The 21644-nt window shown below is 42.9% G+C and overlaps 1 protein-coding gene across 1 annotated transcript in view; it reads right to left on the reverse strand.

Annotated features, from left to right (window-relative positions):
* Positions 1 to 21208, reverse strand: part of LOC121555790 (zinc finger protein 536) — a 179285-nt gene extending 158077 nt beyond the window's left edge. The window contains 2 exon segments of the mRNA XM_041869636.2: positions 1079 to 1152; positions 20658 to 21208. The gene's annotated coding sequence lies outside the window, so the exon portion shown is untranslated.
* Between the last annotated feature and the right edge of the window lie 436 nt (positions 21209 to 21644).

The following is a 21644-nucleotide window of genomic DNA, read 5'->3' on the forward strand; positions in this document are numbered from 1 at the left end:
AGGCAGTTACACTGTTACAACATAGCACACATTTTTGAAATATGGCATTTAATGTAATCTAAGATTGAAACACTTTTGGATTGCTCTATATTAAAAAAGATATATAATGAATAGATCTATATTTTCAAATGATAAAAAGTATAACATCATTGGTGTATTGTATAGTGTATAAAGGCTGTCTGATAATTTGACTTGGGAGTCCTGAGGGGTACATAAGACTGTCATATAATTCAAGCTCGAACAGTAGAATATCTTTTCAATAAATGTTATAGCTAGAATTTTCCAGCTTCAAGAGAAAAGGTTTCCATTGATTAGCACTTTACAAGCAATCCATTTTTACAAACCGGCTTGACCTCTATGAGGACCTACTATGAATTAAAATAAAATAAAATATTGTCAATAATTCCAGGGAAGGGATATTGTGGATAAGGAAAAGGAGAGAGCATGCAAGAAAAATAGACGTATAGAGTGAAAAAGAGGAAAGAATGGTTGATGAGAAAATAGATTGTATGAAAAACATAGAAAGGACAGACACAATCTAACCTATATGTCGTGACTGTAAAGAGAGAGAGTACATATTTAGAGATGATGATGGTGAGGAAGACACAAACTGGGCAGACCCCATCAGCCGAGCCCTGATGCAGACAGATCCTTCACCCTCCCTGTCACATGATCTATCATCAGTCTCAGAGATGGGGATATATCGCCACCAGCTCCAGAAATAATGGGTGCACCTGTTTACCGTGTCACCTCTGTTTGCTAATTGTCTCTTTGAGCTACATTGGGGAAGTAAATGCATCTCGGCTTTTGACAGGCGGGCGTTTATATAGAAATCACATTACTTCCAGCGCAATTCTTCATTTTTTCTTTTGGGGGGGGGTCGGGATCTAGGAAAGTTAAATGAGAGTGCTGTGCTACAGATTTCACTTCCTGATTAGGGGGGTGACAGCGCTGAGCTGAAAAGTTCACATCCACTTGCTAAATTCCCCCCAGAACCATGCCAGAGGAGGGGGATTGTGACAGACATCTTTAATATCCTGCTCTTTACGTGATCAATCGGGGTGCCACTGATCCATACCTGCAGTACTGCCGCCTCACCGACGTAGCTCAGGAAGAACACAGACAGGTTTGCAGAGGGGGGAAGACAAGCGCCTGTAAACAAAGCAGACAAACCAGGAAATTCAGTGCGATTGAAGTTTGACAAGAGTGCACAATGGCAACACAGAAAACAACACCAACAGGTATGGTCCAGGGCACATGGTATTGAAAAAAACACTGAGAAGGGTTACTTTTGATAATCAAAACAGAGGCTAGGTCCTCCAAAATGACATGGGCTAAAATGTGAAACATAACTTTCAGCGCACAGAATGTTACCCGATCCTACTTTAAAGCCCTGCCGCATCACACAAGACAAATAATCAGGTCGGCATAAGCTATGTGAACTACACGTCCTGCCCTCCCTTTAAAGTAGCGCGTAACCCAGTGAGTGGGTTTGGGTTGAGGCCTCACATCGAGTCAGAGTGAGTGGGGCTGGGGCAGGAGCTGGGGCTGAGGCTGAAGCTGGGGCAGGGGCACAGATGTGTTTCTCAAAGAAGGCCACCCCAGGAGCCTGCAAAGGGAATTCTAATCACCACTACTATTTCAATAGAGTGCCAAGAGGAAAAGACACACAGACGCACAACACACACGTGAGCACACACACACACACAAAGGCACACTTGCCTTAAGTCACATTCTAAATTGGCTCCCAGGAGCATTTTCCCTACCTTGTTCACCAAAGGCATTGTGTATGTTTTCTGAGTGCTTAGCATATGCTGGGTAACGTGAGATCTCCTCTGCGCACACTCACATTGTTTCCAGAAGTTGTTGAATTTTTTCCTTTAAGTATTTCCCATCAGGAGCTTAATTAAATTCAAAATAGTTCACATATACCTATTATGCTGGATCGCACAAGCCGCCCATCATGCAAGCCTCGATAGAGATGCAAGACTGGGAGCAACAAAAAAGAAAGGAGAGGATGAAAAAAAGAAAATAGTAAAGAAACAGAGAGAGAAAACTACTGCTCTCAGATTCCTGTTTCTAATGGATGAGACTTTGCTACTCTGTGGTCTTTCAGATGTTCCTTTGAGAGGGTTGAGTTGGGGAGTTGGGTAGCTCACCTCTCCTGTCTTAGAAAGAGTCAGCCCAACAGTCACGGCGTACCCAATTGCTGATACTAGGGTTGGTAGTGGTGTGGTCAACGATGGTATGAGATTTGGGCCATACGGTAACTGCCAAAAAGGCCAATGACCAACAGTTTGGAAGGGGTGAAGGACTTTAAGCAGCTTCTACCTCACTAGTTCTCCAGAATGCATAGATGTATACAGTAGCTTGATTCCAGAGCATGCAGGAAATACTATAAAATTTTTAGACAGGATAACCTTTGCTGTGTTTACCCTATTAAGCATTGTGTTCTTTAATGCTAGTGTGGTACACATGAGGTAAAAACTATGTGTATAGCTCATGGAGTGTTTAAGCAGGGGAATGGTAAAGTAATACTCAAGAGCAGACAAGTGTTGATTTTACACACACTACACACACTACACACACCCATTCCCCTTCCCAATACTACACCAGCCTGGCAGACGAAGTTAACATTTTAACTGAAAATATTCCTTGCCTCCAATAGTCCAATGTAATTCATTTTCCATCTCTGTTCATTAATCATTGTTAAAATTAGTGATCCATTTCTTCCACTCTGCCATCTGCACTCAGCTTCGTTACAAACATGACACCTTCCCGCATAATAAAAGCTGACAGCCACGAGGATGCCTCTCCAAATAGCTTTTTGCATATGTGCACCTCTACAACTAATGCTGTTGTCAGACAAAAGTAGGTTATTTAAGGAGCGCTCCTGCTAGAACAATCACCACACACACACATGCACAGATAGACACACACACACGCACATATAGACACACACACACACACATGCATGGCTAGACAGGTATAGAGACCCACACACATCCATGTGTCCCAGGTATATACTGAATACACAATTTGATATAACCCAAATCAAACACACACTACCAGATGTGCCTAATCTTGAATGGAATGTGGTAAAATTCTGATAACAAATCTCCACATTTTCAATATAGAAAGTGAAGTTATGAAATCAGAGATTCAGAAACATTAACAATCACCAGAGAGAAAACAATGGGACCGTTGCTGTTCATAATGTGCTGTTTAAGTAGGCAAGATTCTATTCCAATTTAGATAGATTAGTATGCTGTTGTTCTTTTCTATTTGTATTTATTTTATACATACAGATCTTAAGAGGGATACAGTGTGTGTGTGTGTGTGTGTGTGTGTGTGTGTGTGTGTGTGTGTGTGTGTGTGTGTGTGTGTGTGTGTGTGTGTGTGTGTGTGCGTGTGTGTGTGCGTGATAATCTGATACATGATCCAGACCAACTAACTCAGGGGTGTCAAACTCATTTTAGCTCAGGGGCCACATGGAGGAAAATCTATTCCCAAGTGGGCCGGACCGGAAAAATCATGGTATATATAACTTAAAAACAACAACTTCAGATTGTTTTCTTTGTTTTAATACGATCAACATACAACATAAAGCTGGAGCCTGAGGACAGTGTGTCCAAAATAGTACAAGCACAACATCACTATTAATCATAAAACACGTCAAGTTTATTTGAAAATTCTAAAGAAAAAGAACACACAAACACACAATGCCTCAGTGATTAACAGAACTGTTTCACAGATCACAGAACTATATCAGGGTGTCATTTCTCAGGCAGAAATGTAGATAAAAATAATGAAATCCTGTTCCCCAAACAAGTGCAAGAACCACAGAGTCAAGAATAGGTTAAATATACAAATAAAATAAAAACAATTAAAAACAATAGCACATCAACATAAAAACATATAAACATAAAGCTGGAGCCTGAGGACAGTGTCCAAAAGCACAACATCACTATTAATCATACAACACCTCAAGTTATTTGAAAGTTCTGAGGACAAAGAACACACAAACACACAATGCCTCAGTGATTCACAGAAGTATATCACAGATCACAGAACTATATCAGGGTGTCATTTCTCAGGCAGAAATGTAGATAAAAATAATGAAATCCTGTTCCCCAAACAAGTGCAAGAACCACAGAGTCAAGAATAGGTTAAATATACAAATAAAATAAAATCAATTAAAAACAATAGCACATCAACATAAAAACATATAAACATAAATCTGAAAGCGTTGCTCAAACTCCCGTAACAGTCCCGTTATTTATCTTTGAACCGCTTCATGTCTGCCACATGTTGGGTCGCGCACACATTTTTCAGACAGGGGAAGTGAGCTGCATCACCACCGGCAAGTTGCGTCTCCCACAATGACAGCTTCAACTTGAAAGAACGTATGCTGTCATAATACTGCGTGACAACTTTGTTGCGCCCTTGCAGCTGTTTGTTCAAGTTATTCAGGTGCTCTGTAACATCCACCATAAATGCAAGGTCCTGCATCCATTCTGCGGAATGAAATTCTAACACTGGTTTGCCCTTTTCTTCCATGAACTGTTCAATTTCTTCTCGTAAATCAAAGACACGCCTCAGCACAGCACCTCGGCTAACCAGCTTACCTCAGTGTGGTATGGCAGGCCATAGATGTGGTCTTTCTCTCTGAGAAGGCTGTCAAACTGACGGTGATTCAGGCTTCTGGATCGGATGAAATTAACAGTTTGGATGACCACCTTCATGACGTTATCCATCTTTAATGACTTGCAACACAAAGCCTCCTGGTGCAAAATACAGTGAAAAGTCAAAAATCACGTCCTCCATTTGCAGATTGCACTTTCTCTCTGAACTTTGTCACAACGCCTGCTTTTTCCCGATCATTGAGGGTGCACCATCTGTAGCCAGGCTGACAGCGCGGGACCAGTCCACTCCGACCCTGTCCAGCCGGCGCCCGACGAGTGCGTTAAAAATATCAGCTGCTGTCGTTGTATCTGTCATCGGCACCAACTCCACGAACTCCTCGGTGACGGTCAATGTGTCATCAACTCGCGGATGAAAATGGCCAGTTGTGCAACATCTGTAATGTCCGTGCTTTCATCAATTGCAACCGAAAACGCAATAAATGACTTTACTTTTTGCTTCAACTGGCTGTCCAAATCCACTGAAAGATCGGAAATCCTGTCTGCAACTGTGTGTCTTGTCAGGCTGATATTTGCAAAAGCCTGCCGCTTTTCAGGGCACACAATCTCCGCTGCCTTCATCATGCATGTTTTTACAAATTCACCCTCACTAAATGGTTTTGAAGCCACTGCGATTTCATTAGCAATGAGGTAGCTAGCTTTCACTGCAGCGTCACTGATGTCTCGGCTGTGAGTAAACACAGACTGCTGTTTCTTCAGACCCGTCAACAGTTCATTCACCTTCTCTCATCTCCGCTGTCCTTGAAAGTTGTCATATTTGTCGGCATGAAGACTCACATAGTGGCGACGAAGGTTATATTCTTTCAGCACTGCAACATGCTCTGAACACACCAAACATACAGCTTTCCCATTCAATTCCGTGAATAAATAGGATGACCATTTTTCTTGGAACACTCTGCACTCTGCGTCCACTTTTCTCTTTTTTGACAGAGACATATTGGGGCAATGAGGGTGCCAAAGCACATAATGTTAAAAGTAGAAGCCGTAATAAATATCGCGGGCAAAACAAAGTAGCTCATTGGCTGCACGTGCTTGACCTACTTGCTCTGCCCCGGTATAAACAGTTTGCTTGCTTAACACAATTGCTATTGCGCCATCCAGTGGACGCAATTGGAACAGCAGTTTATTTTATTGAAAAATTGCAGCGCATTTTTATACTTTACAATTTATTTATTTTTTATTTTTATTTTTTTTCAAAATCATCTCGCGGGCCGGATTAAACCCGTTTGCGGGCCTGATCCGGCCCGCGGGCCGGACGTTTGACACCCCTGAACTAACTATTGTTGACTGTTTGATACCAGAACAATAACATCGGATATTTCTGTTTAATAGTAGTCCTTTGTTCTCTGTAAGTATGCACTGATTAGAGTGCATTAGCATGTATGCTTATGTCAATGTGTAGGAGTAGTGTGTGTGTGTGTGTGTGTGTGTGTGTGTGTGTGTGTGTGTGTGTGTGTGTGTGTGTGTGTGTGTGTGTGTGTGTGTGTGTGTGTGTGTGTGTGTGTGTGTGTGTGTGTGTGTGTGTGTGTGTGTGTGTGTGTGTGTGTGTGTGTGTGTGTGTAAGGAAGTGTCTCAGTTGGCTGAAGCAGTGGCCCAGACAGTGGAGCTGCTTGGCTGAAGAGAGCAGGGTCCTATAATGAGCCGCCTGGGCCAGATGATGCCCATCGTAGGTCACACAAGCCCCACACAATCCCCCCAATATCCAGGCCAGAAGTCTCTGTTTGCCTTCCCCAGGACGGGGCTCTGCTCCCCCCAGTCCCCCCAGTCCTCCCTGGTCCCCCCCTTAACGCCTGTCAGCCCCCAGATCTGCCGTACGGCCTTCCTGGTGAGGTGTCGCTGGAAGCCCCAGGCACACCACATTAATCTATATAATGCCCTCAAAGAGTGGGCTTTTTCACACCGCTAACTGCCAAGGCCTACGAGGGGCAGGGGCTGCACCAAGATTCAGCTGTTCGCCCAACTGGCGTCTGCACACACAAATACAAGAACACACACACATACTGACGCTTTGCCTATAGGCTCTGATTGACTCAAAACAGGTCTACCTTCATCAAATGGCTGGCAGAAACCCCTGCTATCTTAGGAGGGCTGGACTTTTCAGGCAGACAGCAAATAGAAAAGAAGCTAAATCATCTTGACATTCACCAACGTGGAGCCCAAGAGAAAGCCACGGCTTCAGTTATTTCTCCCATCCACTAATTTGGTTCTCCTTAACCCCCCACACCCTTGCTGCACACACACACACACACACACACACACACACACACACACACACGCACACACACACACACAAATGCACACACACTGACACGTTTAATTTCAGGTTCTCAGCACATCTGAATTACAGAAAACTGATGAAGGATGGAGGCCAGGCCCCTCCGGACTGATTAGCATCATTTAAGAAAGCGTTCCTTTTTGCTCGGCTCAGCGACCGCCCAGCCTACAAGATGGGTGGCCTTTCAGCATTAGAAGTCAATATGGAGTAAACTCATTTGAATTGAACATGGAGGAAAACCACTCCGGCGCCTGGGCCACTGCATTTTTTTGAAGTCTTCATATATTCATTCAATGACCTAACTGAGCTTTAAATGCACAGTACTATAGAACGTAAAGTAGCATATGCATATAAATTGAGAGGACAAATAATGAACATTTTAAAGGTATAAAGTAATAAGACAGAACACATTTTTTGCCTCTAAATTATATAAGCCATGCAAATGGCTTAAAATTTTGTAAAGCTTTTCAGAAAATCCTACTTATGGTTGCCATTCTGTGCCAAAAAGTTCATCTGGCCTGTAAATTTAAGCATGGATTACAAATATTCAAATCATGAGCTTACTGTTCAAATAAACATTTCCAACAGGGAAAAAGTTGCAAGGCATACACTTTCAACATCATTCCTCTTCTGGCATCGCCCTCCCCTCACTCCTAATAAAACAAAAATACCAAAAAATACAAAACAAAGAAGTTAAATGTTTGTCTTTCTCATTTATCGTCTGACTGAATAAACACCCCTGATGAAATCAAATTAATGTAAATGTAACCACCTATACAATTACAGTTTGGCAGCCTTGGTTATGTCCTGATATCCTGGGTAGGACAATAGGGCAAGTCATTACATGGGGGAATAATAAAAAAAATACAACAAAATATTAAAAACCCTCTTAAGTCGGTCAGCTGCTCGCCACATGGTAGAAATAATAGGGACTGAAGTCACAATGATTTCAGCTTTGGTTTCCTAATCACTTCTTTTATAAAGGACCCATCTTATTGGAGAGGGCTGTGTCATTGCAAGGGGACCGACCAGTTATTAGGGCAGACAGTGCGGCTTCACTAAAGGAAAGGCACACTAAACCTGACCCAGAGAGATCTTGACCTTGACCCCTCCAATGTCTTATTTTTCGCCCAGCTTGGGTGAGATGGACCCAGGCAGGGTAGGGCCCAGGCAATTGTAATGACAGCCGGTGTTACTCTGGGATTAAAATAGCCCCTCTCCTCGGCTCCCACTGAGCGCTGCATTAAAGTCTTCCACATTGCAAAATTGCAAACAGATGCAACTCAAGTACCTGCAAATAATCTGCCAAGACCAGTTTCAAAAGGGAGATTTCAAAATATGTGGAAGTCATTAGGACAAGTATTATTTTTGTGAGGAGCAGGCAACCAGGAATGGCTCCACAAGCAGATGGGTGCTGCTTTTATTTAGGAAGAAAGGCCCAATGTATTATTCCTCCATAAATGAAGATACATAACGTAGTATGAGACAATTACAGGCAAAATATTGAAGTTTCAAAGGCAACAAAAGAATGTAAAATGTCCTTTTTTGTTTCGCAACACAATCTTTCATCTTCTTTGAGACTTCTTGGGTGCTTTTCAGAGAAGATACGAAAGAAGAAAGAGCGATCTAACAGTGTTGTGTATTAAAGGTAAAATAATTAAAAGCCTCTTTCTTCTATGTAAAAGAAGAAATGTTTCAGAGGTCTAATTTGCAACTGCTGCTGTTGTTATTCTTCTGTTGAAGAGAGTGGATCTGAAGTTCTAGGCTCCTCATTGTAGCTTTAAAGCACTGCAACACAGTATTCTCCAATTAAAGATGATTTCAGCACCATGCACTGCAACAAACTTCATTAGAATGTACATCAAACTGACGACAAATGAATAATGCATCATCAAAATGCACATTTTCTCACTCGCCAAGCCAAATCTACTACCCCTTGTTTCTTGTAGCAGATTAATCTTAATATCAAATACAATTTGATTATGAATAAGCTGTAAGGTTAGTGCTCTTAAGTGGAATATAGTGACAGTTTGACCCCTCATAAAAGTAGCGAAATCGCTGTCCTTGAAACAATAAGCATTCAATCAAATTCTTCATAATTATAACAGTAGGAAGCGTTTTAGGCTTTCCACCCACAACAAACACGCTTTGTTCTCCTGTTATGAGAGAGAGAGGGACACAATCAAGTGCGTGAGAACATCGGGAATGCGGAATTTCGAGCGATTCCTCTCCCTCTCCTCTCCCTTTTGGGTCGCCCATATTATTTGCTTCCTGTCTCATTGTAGCTGGCAAAAGAAAATTCTGTAATTGAGCAGTACAGAACATGTGCCCTCCCTGCTCGAAGATGACAGATGGATTATAAAAACTTCAAAGCCAAGCATTTGGAGCACCAGGGGAGAGATGGTAGGTATTTGAACTATCATTCTTTACCCAGGAGACAATGGCTGCCTGACATGGTGCATACATCAAGGAATAGTGCAACCACACAGACATAATCTCCCCCCCTATCCTCCCACCACCCCCTCTCTCACTGCTATATATTTAACATCCTGTTATGAGCAACTTTCAGCCAAGCACAAGAACACACGTTAAAGTAAGAGCGGGAGACTTACACATAGTGAAGGTAGTAAAGAAAGGATTGCTGTAATTTTTTTATAGGTTAACCACTTTTGTTGTTCTATTTTACTGTATGTTGTCATCAGTGTCTTGTCTTTGAAATAATAATTAACATACAGAGGGTAGGGACGGTTTTAACCCCCGCAAGGACATCGAGATAAAAAGGCCTGTAAGAATGTAAGCTACTGTAAGCGAAGCGGGATAGTGGGGGGTGATTTCTATAATCATCTTATAAGCATGATTTATGAAAACGGCCATCTGTCGGTCTTCCTTAAGCACGGAGGCCACCTTTAATAATATAAGGACAAGATGTGAGTTGGCCATAGAAGGATGTGAACTGGGAACACTTTAAGAGACACACAATTACAAGAGTGAGCTACAGAGGACTGATGCTATCTGCAATTGTCCCTTCGTTCACACACACAAACACGCTCCTAAAACTCTTCAACAAACACACACACACACACACAGCCTCCACCCTTCTCTCTCTCTCTCTGTCTAACACACACACACACAGTGGGTTATATGGAAGCTAATTACTGTTGACCTCCACAGTCACACCGTTTAACCCCAGTCACTGGCATGGTGACCCTGTCTAAATTAGCCAGGCATAACTCTGGAAACCAAACCTTGCTTAATCCCTCTAGTCCTACTCTGGTCCTGGTCACACAAGGGTTCCACCAAAAGCCAAAGTCACGGCTAAAACAAGACACCATGATACACCGTTTAGATCATCAAAGTCCCCCAGTGGTGAACTATTCCTATGGAAATCCTATAGGATCAGAGTAGTAACAGTCTCGACAGACTGTCTTAGTCACATCCACATAAAGGTTAATTCACACAAATGTTAGTTTACTATGACCACAGATAGCTTTAGAAAATGTGCACCCAAAACACAGGGAGACGTCTATAGAAGTCCGTCAGAGCCAGAACATTGAGCCTCCAGTACGCTGTGCTCTAACTAAGGCTGCTGTCCTCTGACCTCCCGTGACCTGGATGTGACTCCCCATTTGACCTTGGGGGCCGGCGAGGTTCTCCCCTCTCTGGCATCTGCCAATGGGCTCATTATGCAGCCCTCCCTCCATGTGGTCACCTTTTCAGCGTCCATCAGGATTTCCAGTCTAATCCCTCTGGATCATCCCATCAATGCTAAGGGTGTTTATGTGTAATGGATTCCATCTACACCCCACCCCCAATCCTCCCACACCACCCCCCTCCCTCTTGTCTTTTCAACTTAGCCCTTTATTCATTAAATCAGTCAGTCATTTCATTGCTTGTCCACGACATGAATGGTGGTGTTCTATGGTTGAAGTCATGTTTACTGTGGTATACTTTGGTAACATTTTATGACCGTTAGGGTCTTCTGACTCTTGGACTGGTTTTGAAATAGTTATGTGTAATATTAAGCTAATTTTCCCGATAATACGAGATAGTTCTGTTTGGGAAGACAATCCATCAAAAATGTGTTGTATTGTTGACATGTCCTAAATAAATACAGTATGAAGGTATAATAAATATAATGGTACCCTCCTCTCGTTACGCTTCCTATGCCTCTTTCCTGACACCCAGCAGCATGTGGAAGCAGGCGCACCGTTCCTCCCTCATTCTCATTACTAACTAACTACGCCGTTTGATTAAAAGCGTGTAAGAAAAAAAAAAAAAACAGGCCGAACCTCCATAATTAAGATCACTTCACAGATTACCTCAGACAACAAAAGCGTGGAGAGCGGCCGCCTGCAGCCAGGGAAATTGGATGAAAAAGAGAGTGAGGACGGGCCTGACCCCTCTCGGCTCCATGCTAGCACCGGCCTTGCCTGGATCAAATGTGCTCCCCAGCATGAGAGGGACTCCCACCGGACACGATCCAGGGCCTGGGGGCTACAGTACGGACGCTACAGCTACATGACCCATATCAAAGTACCTCAGGCATTGTACTATAGCTACAAAGCACGCACAAGCTTCAGTGTATCACACAAACATGCACACACATTCATACAGTATGTACAAACCTTTGGGTTCTGTCCTTATACCATCTGCTAAAGAGAAATACACTTGGAAACCACACAGACCAAATTAAATCCCACTGTGTCGCTATCATAAACGCAGAATGACTAACACTGATCCACATTACCTAAGCGCTTATAATCAGCCAGCTCTGAAAACGATAGCCAACGTCTGCTATTACCTAGCTACAGTATAGTAATTGCACTGTTACGGTTCATTCCAGATGTCATACACGTGTTTCCCATGTTGCCATACGCCTAGTACTCTGGGTATCCACTCACTAACTCGTTCCCCGTTAAGCACCCCGCCCAAGGGGACCAAGAGCAGCTTCCTTCACCTGAGCCTTTCAACCTACGACCCGATGGTCAGAGATCCATCTCCCTACCCACCGCTCCACGCTGACGCCCATTATCCTGTGGGTCCTTTGCCTCCGCCTCAGAGCGGGAGGCCATTAATATAATCACAGGGATCTAGTGTGCGCTGGAGAGCCCCGAGGCTACAGCAATCAGAGGAAAGTGAGAGAGAGAGAAATAAACTCCACCCAAATCTCCGGAAAACGTTCCCAATCCAACAGCGATGAAACGGATCGGTCCAGAACTTCATGATCGCCACTGAGGGGGGAACGCTGAAGTTAGCATTTTAACAGAGACCTCCCAAGACGGTGGGGTTGGGGAAAGCACATGAATCTTCTCTACAACCTAGGCTGTGCCTGGTTGATCTAACGATGACTGGTCACAGAACCATCATCATGCAAATTTAAACAGAGAAGATATTTCATTGCACTAATGATGGCCCCCCACATAGAAAGCCTTAACTACCAACACCAGGCAAGTTCACCACTCTAACGAGTACATCATCTGTGTGGTCATCATTAGCTTAATCTCCAAGATGATGAGGTGGCTACATGGGGAATACAGTGTGAAGAACTGTAGAACTGTAGGAACTTGTTATTGGTCCTCACACCAGGCTATTGGAGGTCTGTGGGTACAACCCAATCATTACAAAGACAACACAAAGAATTGTCTGAAACCACCAGACTACATAGAGGCTAATGCATGAAGGGGACCGGTGTGAGCACCTTGTGCAGAGAGCAGGTCAGGATGAGCTGAGCTTCAACACAAAACGAAAGTTGCTCTGTTCGACTTTGGAACCATGGTCACTTGGCCACTCATTTTGGAAGCACATATTGAACGGATGACTAACCTCATGCGTGAACTCTTTTCCACTCACTCTCTAAGCCCATCATTGTGTTCTGTAACCATGGACATAAATGCATGAATATTTCTTCCAAAACAACATGGTTTCTCTTGTGGAGTATTTATCTTCAAAGTCCTCTGTTTATCACAAACTCTAGTGGAGGATGGGCCTGTGAGTGGAGCATGGATAGTGTTGCCCACACGGCTCCTGCCTGATCCACACTGACAGTCCTATTTACTAAAACAGGAGAAAGCATACAAGGCTCTGGCCCAGCACTTCCACTTAGCTTTCTCCCCATTACAACGATTGGAGTGAACGACATAACAAAGAGATGAAACAGAGAAGTGAGAGGAGAAAACAACGCCTCGTGATCAAGAAGAAAAAGAAAACAAAAGAAGGGAGAAAAAAAAGGCTGATTTATGAAAATCATCAGAAATTGCGGGAGATCTGTTAAGGGTTTGCTGCAGCAGGGGTACGAGCACATCTTAACACTTAAAAGGGGTGTAAAAGATGCTACATGCCAGGGGAATTCTCTCCAAAAGCCCTTTTAAATTCACCTCGGTAATAACGCAGATATATAAAGACAAATTCCCCAAAGTAAATACTATTTAGCTCACACGTTGAGCTGCAGTTTTTAAAGTGGTTCACACAGGACTGACAGCTCTCCCCACACAGCGCCTGTTCTCCTGTTTTTAAAACACCAGGTGGGAACTACTGATTGTGTGTGTGTGTGTGTGTGTGTGTGTGTGTGTGTGTGTGTGTGTGTGTGTGTGTGTGTGTGTGTGTGTGTGTGTGTGTGTGTGTGTGTGTGTGTGTGTGTGTGTGTGTACGTATGTGCGTGCGTGTTCGTGTTTGATGGGAATTTAAGTCCAGCAGTCATAGGACCACATAACTTGTATCTTTAAAAAGAAAACTCCTTTGTGGGATGTGAGAGGTTCCCACAGCCTTCTGAAAGAGCCCTTCTTTGGTGACACTCACAGCACACATTTTGGGGAGAGAGTACCTCCCAGCTTTTGGACAAGCAGAGCATGTCATAAATATACAAATAAACGTGTATTCAATATTTGTGCTAAAAATAAAAACAAGCCGTCCTGCTCCCTTATGGCACTGTCGGCCTGAAGATGTGGCCAGTGAGTGCCAACCTTCACAAAAGGGCATGTGTTCAAAGCTGGGAATGCTAATTTACATTTGGGTCTACATATTTACTTTTGCATAAATGGAAAACAGTAATATGGTATTAGTGCATCTCAGGGGGAAACTTGTGTTTTTAAAATGCAGGCTAATGCTCTCAGTCAGTTTTAAATGTTATAAAAAGGGCAGATGATATATACAGCATAGAATAAATCTGTGTTAATAAAGTGTAATACACAAATAAAGAGATGACTTGCAACCGTATTGCCACTCGCTCCTCAAATACACATCCATAGAGTGCAACGGATAAATCAGTGGCTTATTCCAAGACAATCATTTGAAATGATAGACCAGAAATACAGTAGGCCTACACATTTAAATACTTTATACTTTTGATTGGGAATACAGTATATTCTGTACGAGGTGACATTATACCTCTCTGTTTGACTCCAACTGCCCATTATTACAAATGTCCCCTAATAGAGGTGTGCAGACAGGCCGACATTTCACTGACTTTTATCAAGCCACATTTATCAACACTGCCATGGAGATCTCCAGAAGCTTGTTCAAAAGCAGTCCAGAGACATGGCTAAGAACATCATCCCCCTCTCTCTCTCTCTCTCTCTCTCTCTCTCTCTCTCTCTCTCTCTCTCTCTCTCTCTCTCGCTCTCTCTCTCTCTCTCTCTCTCTCTCTCTCTCTCTCTCTCTCTCTCTCTCTCTCTCTCTCTCTCTCTCTCTCTCTCTCTCTCTCTCTCTCTCTCTCTCTCTCTCTCTCTCTCTCTCTGGTTAGGAGCCACTAATTCACAGGGCCTGATCCGTCTCCGAGCCTGGAGACGCCAGTGCTATCATTATCAGCCAATTCAGCCAGCCGTTAAATGGTGGAATCAGGAGACATTTGCTCCCCTCCACTATCACTGTGACATCATTACCGAGAGATTCAACAGCGGGTAGCGCTCGGTCCACGGGGGGGCAGGGAGACAATACAGCAACTCAGGCCCAGGCATCTCCTCAAGGAATTACACGAGGGGGGTCTGGGGGGGTCTAATACAATACAGGTCCACCTGGGGGAACACACAGCACTAGCCTGAAACTCCCCATGAGTATACTGGCAGTGGAGGAAGAGAGAGAGAAAGAGTGAGTGATGGGGAGGGAAAGAGAGAGATAAAGAAAGAAAGAGATAGAGGGGGGGTCTTCGGCACACCATGGGTAATTGGCAGCTCATCGCTAGCTGATGCACTTGAGCCTATTTTTCTCCTCCACCTATCTCTCTCTCTCTCTCGCTCTAGCATGGCTCCAATGGCAACCTGTAAACTGCTTTGACACATGATCCACTCTTATGTCTCTGGAGTAGAGGGAGTGTTTTGGCCCCCTCGCACTATGATACATCAATACCATTTGGTTGTTATACGTTTTTAACATTGGTGGCTGATTAACAACTCTTCCCCTCCTGGATATAAACCACTCATGCTATAGTGCTGCTAAATAGCTCCTCTTCTGTTGTGCTGTTAAAAAGCCAGCTCTCTTTTTTTCATTCACTTTTAAATGATAGGTCCTTCAAACGTAGGACAAATAACATGTCATTATATAGGACTCACGTTTATTTGAAAGTGGCACCAGTAGCTTTTTAACCTTCACCTTGTTGAAGTCCAGGAAAAATGACTCTAGAGTTTAATTAACCAATTAAACATAATACCCTCTTACCCACAAACAAGTTGGAGAACACAGCAGAAGTCACGTAAAGGCACACACACATACACACTTAATAGGACACACTTAATAGCACACACACACAAAATATAAGCATGTTGAAAACATTCTCACTATATTTCTTATATAGTGTTTCATGCATATCAACAAACACACAAAAAAGAACATAGAAACAGTCAAACACAGTGATTCTCACGCATATGCAAGAGGACAGAAAAAAGACCTGGCTTTGAAACTCTCACAGCCCAGAGAAAGCAAAGGCACTCAGCACTCCTAATATCTGACTGCTCCTGATTAGGAATTGTCAAAATATTTGCGACGGAGGAATTCCGACAGCCGAGCGGCGCAGCTCCTCTACAAAAGACCCATCTTCCCTGTGTAACAAGTATAAGAAATGAGTGTAGACATACAACCTAAAATCCCCCAGGCTAAAGAAATCCAGCTATTGTAGTAATAACCCGCGAGACCTGGCTGGGAATGTACAGCTTTCAGAGGCACTTCTCATCCTATTTGTAGCACCGCCACTGATGTGTGTGGTGTGCAGGTCACTCTCTTTTAAAGCCCCCCTACTTTTAAAAAGCCAAGTAGAACTTCTACCAACAAATATTCACAGGGGTTTGCCTATCATGTTTTTTTCTCATTTTTTCTCATTTTTTTGTTCCACAAGGCAAGTTTCATTAAAGATCCAATTATGCAAATCAGGTCCTGAAGAGGCAGCTGAATATGCAGTATAATAGTGTACATTAATAGTTCAACACAATATACGGCATCGAGGGCAGATTTACGAGGCAACATAACTGCTACGCCTCCGTCCTTTGGAGAAAACCTCTTGATCATAATTAAAGGTGCAGGGTCCTCTTACTTCTCTGCAACAAGCCATCTTACCAGGGTCCCCTCCACATAGCCCCAAAATGCACTAACTAGTGACAAGCAGGTCACGACCTATACAGAGTCAAGAGTACAGACATCATTGTAGCCCGCATAGAGCTGGAGAGATCTCATACTACAGATTTCCTTCAGTAATTGCCCCCCCCCCAACATCTTCCCGACATCCTCCATCACCCAAACCCCACAGTTCTGGATTCAACCCCCAGCAGCACTGCAGATATTTACCACTCTTTTAGGCATGCCGGGGAGAATGCTAAATAACACAATGCCATGCTTGAGAACCCGTGATTGATGGGTAGTTGCCTGTTTGTGTTAAGCTGTTGTCTACAAAAATGACATGGCTGTAATTTTGTGCTCCTTTGCAGATCAAAAGGAAACAGTCTTGACACAATGTGCAGCACATTTATAAATCCAAATTCTAACAAACTTAAAATTTAAAATAGGCTTTAATATTGCAAAACTGGCTGTTGACTGAGGTACTGTATACAAATGGGAAATTTCAGGTCGTATTCTAATATAGTATTTTTTATTTTTGAGAAAAATCACAAATGAAAGGCTACTGTGGACGTGGGTGATTAGATAGATCACTTAGTCAAAGGCCAAGGCCGAAGCACAAGCTGCTCATCTTTCCCAAGGCTGGGTAAACTAGTCCAACTTAACACATTCTATTATTGAGCGTAAACATCAATCTAGATCCCCAGGTCCATGATCCATATAGATCTATCCCAAAACCCCTGGGAAGAGAGGAAGGGAGAGAGAGAGAGAGAGAGAGAGAGAGAGAGAGAGAGAGAGAGAGAGAGAGAGAGAGAGAGAGAGAGAGAGAGAGAGAGAGAGAGAGAGAGAGAGAGAGAGAGAGAGAGAGAGAGAACAAAACAGAGAAAGAGAAAATATCTGTGAATATATATACAAATTCTAGCTATTTTCTGTCAAGTATCCGCTTCAAGTTGATGTTCCTCCTTTTACCAGCCTAACTTTCATTTTTAATCAGAGGCCTACCTCTTATTTTGAGCTCTAGCACTGCTAACCCTCTCTCTCCCTCTCTCCCTCTCTCGTGTGCTCTCGCTCTCCCTCTCCCTCATTCCCTCTTTCGAGACAGACAGACGCTCCTTCTGGTGGCACCCTGGCATGAGGCAATTGAGTCAAGCTCATCCGTCATCACCTCATCTGTCGGCCAGTCTTTATTCTTAGATCACACTGACGTCTATGATTACTATCCGCAAAAACGTTGGACTTTCACATCCTTGTCGCTCTCATAACCACACACACATATACACACACACCTTTTAAATAATATATGCTATATGACACACATGAGAAGAGAAGTGTTAAGAGCCACACCCTACAGACGAAAACGGGACCTAACTTCACAAACATGAGATGTGAACAGCTAGTCTCTGTAGCACTTGTGTGTTCAAACAGGGCTCATGATATTTGTCAGAAGACATAGTTAACCATCTCTCCAAAGTGAACCTTCTAAATCAAGGGTCACCATACTACAAGGCTCACCACAGCCTAGCGCCTATTTGTTATGTGTTATGCCCCCAGCCTGCCTTCCAGACCCCTCCTGAAACAGCCCCTCCTGCCTGCCAAACTGACGGACGGGGGGACGGGGACGGGGGGGTGAAGGGAGCACACAGCCACAGGGGTAAAGCCTTAGCCTTTGGAGCCAGATGGGGATGGGGGCTCCACTGCACATATCAATTAATACCTAATCGCCAGGCCTCGCCTGCCATACCGTCCCACAAGAGGCCCTGGCTACTGCCGTACATCTGGAAGACAATTTCGACCAATTAAAGGAGCCGAGAATCATTTAAGAGTGGGATGGCTGTTTGATCACGTCTCTGACTGCTCTCCTGCTCTGGCTACAGTTGACTGGCTGCAGACTGACAGGTCCGGAGAGGAGCACTGATGCCATGCTCTCTCTCATTCTCTATAACATAGACACAGGTCAAACAGGATACACTGCAATACTGAACCACTAAACTGGTTGACGAACTAGATCAAACACAGCACTGGTGATGCTTAGGAATGTGATTTAAATAAGAACAAAACATGTGATTTATAAATGGGATTAGGAATATAAAACTAAATTCACAATAGCGTACACATGACAAAAATGTTGAATCTGTAAAAGCAAGTGTTTGAAGTATGTGAAATGTGATAGCTTGTCATAAAATGCATGTAATTATTGCATAATTAATTATGATGATAATAATAATAATAATAATAATATTATAATAATAGTAATAATAATGTAATAATACTATTATTTCCCCCACATTATGTAGCAGATAGTCAACTACCAGTACAGTAGGCTATCAGTACAGTATCTCCAGGACAACACACACAGGAGCTGTAACTACATACCAGTTAGTTAAGTCTCACTTTCTCTTCTCTCATAACACCTCTCACAATTCATTGTCATTCTCCTAACTATCGGTAATTGCATGTAGGCTACTGTAGGGCCCCGATCTGGAATTCAGTGCACTACAGTGTGACTGTTGTCCATCGCTATTTCATCTCAATGAGAAAATAAAAAGAACTGACACAAAAAGGTTCACGTCCAGACGCTATTACAGACATAATATCCGCCTGGCAAGTACCATTAAACAGACAGTGGCTTACTCGGACAGTGCATCTGTGCATCCTATTTGTTCATTTCCTTTGACAATGAATCTAAGAAATAAACATTTATCTCAAACTCAACTTTGCGGAAGATACACAAAAATGTTAAACAATGTGATGGACATTGTGTAACGCTTACGTTACGGTTAAGGGGGTAATGTGTCTTATCAGCCATTGTAGCCTAGGCTACTGTTTTAAATTGCTGCCTTCGAGTTGGGTGAATCTCAAGCTTGGTTCATCTGTATTTACATGGGAGGATCGCTCCCTTCTACTCAAGGTGAAAGGCTGCTCGGTTGGATGAGGGACACCTGCAGACTAGTCCTACCGCGGGAGAGTTCGAAGCACTGGCAGTGCAACGGTAGCCTGTGTTTTATTACACGAAATGATGCATAATATACTCGTACTAAGGCACTTTTAACATTTGGGGGTTGTCAGAATGTCTGGGAATATATTTATCCTGACAGATTTGAGATCCACAGCGCAAGAACGAAACATCTAAACCCACACCAACAGTCTACACGCACTTTAAAGATACCATTTATATTTTGGAACATTTAAATTAGGCAACGTGAATGTATCTATAGCTATGAAGGTTATGGCATACGCTACTCGCTAGACTCGACCTCCTCCCCGGATTAAGTTATAGGCTAGGCTACGTCCTTTTCATACAATTATTTGTCATTGGAGCCTTTTCTATTCGTATCCGAATCGCTATAACTTTTACGCATTTGGATACATTTCCCCAAGCAACTGCGTTTGAATCAGTCGTTCAAATCTTAATTTCTCCAGTGATATGTGTGTTGTGTGTACATAAAAGGTTTTAAAGCGTGATATGACATTTACCCCTCAGTTGTTGAATACCATCATAACGTTCCTCAAAGCATAATGCATGGCTGCTATTCATAAGAGGTCGATCACAGCACAAAATGGCAGGTCTCACCGGCTCTTCCATCTCACAAGTTTTGACACATGGCATGCAGCGGATAACTTTGATCCTATCTCTCCAACAATCTGCACTCAGGTTAGCTGAAATTCTAAGCAGAACCCCTAGGGATGTGATGAGAAAGTTTTCGAAGCAGATTCTATGGGGAACAGTTTATACTTCCCTAAAAGTAGTCGCAAATATCCGCCTGGGTTATGCATGTCGTGTCCAATACGTTTATGCTCACTCCCGTCGTCTATCTTAAACGTCTGGAATATAAAACTTTTATATGTGACTATTATGAAATCATTGAAATAAAAAAGAGATAAGAGTTGGTTCTGAGTCGTTGTTCAATGTCTTCTCATGCTTTCATTATGTAGCCTATATGTTTTCCCCCTGACAACTCCGCATGCTAACGTCACCGCTATGGATATTTAATTAGACTGTATTTTTAATCACTTCGAAAAACAGGCCCCTCTGAGATGATACAATAGAAATAACAATTGTTCAAACGCACTTTCAAAAGCGAAACCCCTTCGAGTTACGATTCAGAACCCCTAAACCCATGCGTAAGCTTCGCACTTCTTACCTTTAAATTTGGAGTAGCGCGAAAGAAATTCCTGTCTGTAAACGATGCCTTGGTGAGAGATTGTGTTCATTGAATAATGAGCCATGTCCATATGATTGACCGGATCATTTTCTTTCGCTGAAGGGGGAAAAGTGCGCTTCGGACCTGTTACGATTGTCCAATACAGAATTATCTCTCTAACTGTTCCGCACGTATCCTGAGTAAAAAATAGCGTTTTATTTCATTCGGTCAGTTTTTTTCCCCCAGGCCAAACGTGTTCATTGATACTAATCACTCAGCATCACAACACATTTCCATCTTTCAGCTTGGACTCTCCCTATCTGGTAGGTGAAATGCATTGTACCGTTAAAAAAGCAGTCCATTGTCGTTCGCCGCGTTATTCACAGCAACTGGATATAGGTCTTGCGGCATTCGGCATTGCTGGAGCTAAGAGCGTAACCCAAGACAAAATAACACCGTAAATAATAATAATCTCTAATCGTAGGCTACATTTCCCCCGTGTTGCGTAAAAAAAAAGAAGGATTCCCAACCTCGCAGCTTGTTTCTGACCTTGAGCTCCCGTAAACACTCTTATTAAAATCTGTCTATTCTCCTCAGAATCCATTCACATTGTGTCTTGTTACGTTGACACCGTGTATAATTGGCTTTGATACATGTAGTCCAGGACCATGCAGTGAACAAATAACAAATGAACACATATATTGTTGTAAAAGTACATATCCTTACCTTTTCAGTGAACTATTTAAAGTATTTTTCTTCCCAAAAAACTCCAGGGTAAATCGGTGTAGTCTGCGTGTCCTGAGCATCAGTCACAGCTCTAGTGCTTAAGAGAAGTAATCAGTGATAAAATGACGTTCATCTCACTGTAACCTTGTGGCGTATTTAATGTAAATAAGCCAGTTATGTTGCCAATCGCATGCATACAAACGCAAACTGGTCCTGAGGGAGGCTTTTTTTTTCAGGTGCCCTGACGAACCGGGTTTATTC

This window comes from Coregonus clupeaformis, unplaced genomic scaffold (genome assembly GCF_020615455.1).
Source record: "Coregonus clupeaformis isolate EN_2021a unplaced genomic scaffold, ASM2061545v1 scaf0727, whole genome shotgun sequence".
Lineage (NCBI taxonomy): Eukaryota > Metazoa > Chordata > Actinopteri > Salmoniformes > Salmonidae > Coregonus > Coregonus clupeaformis.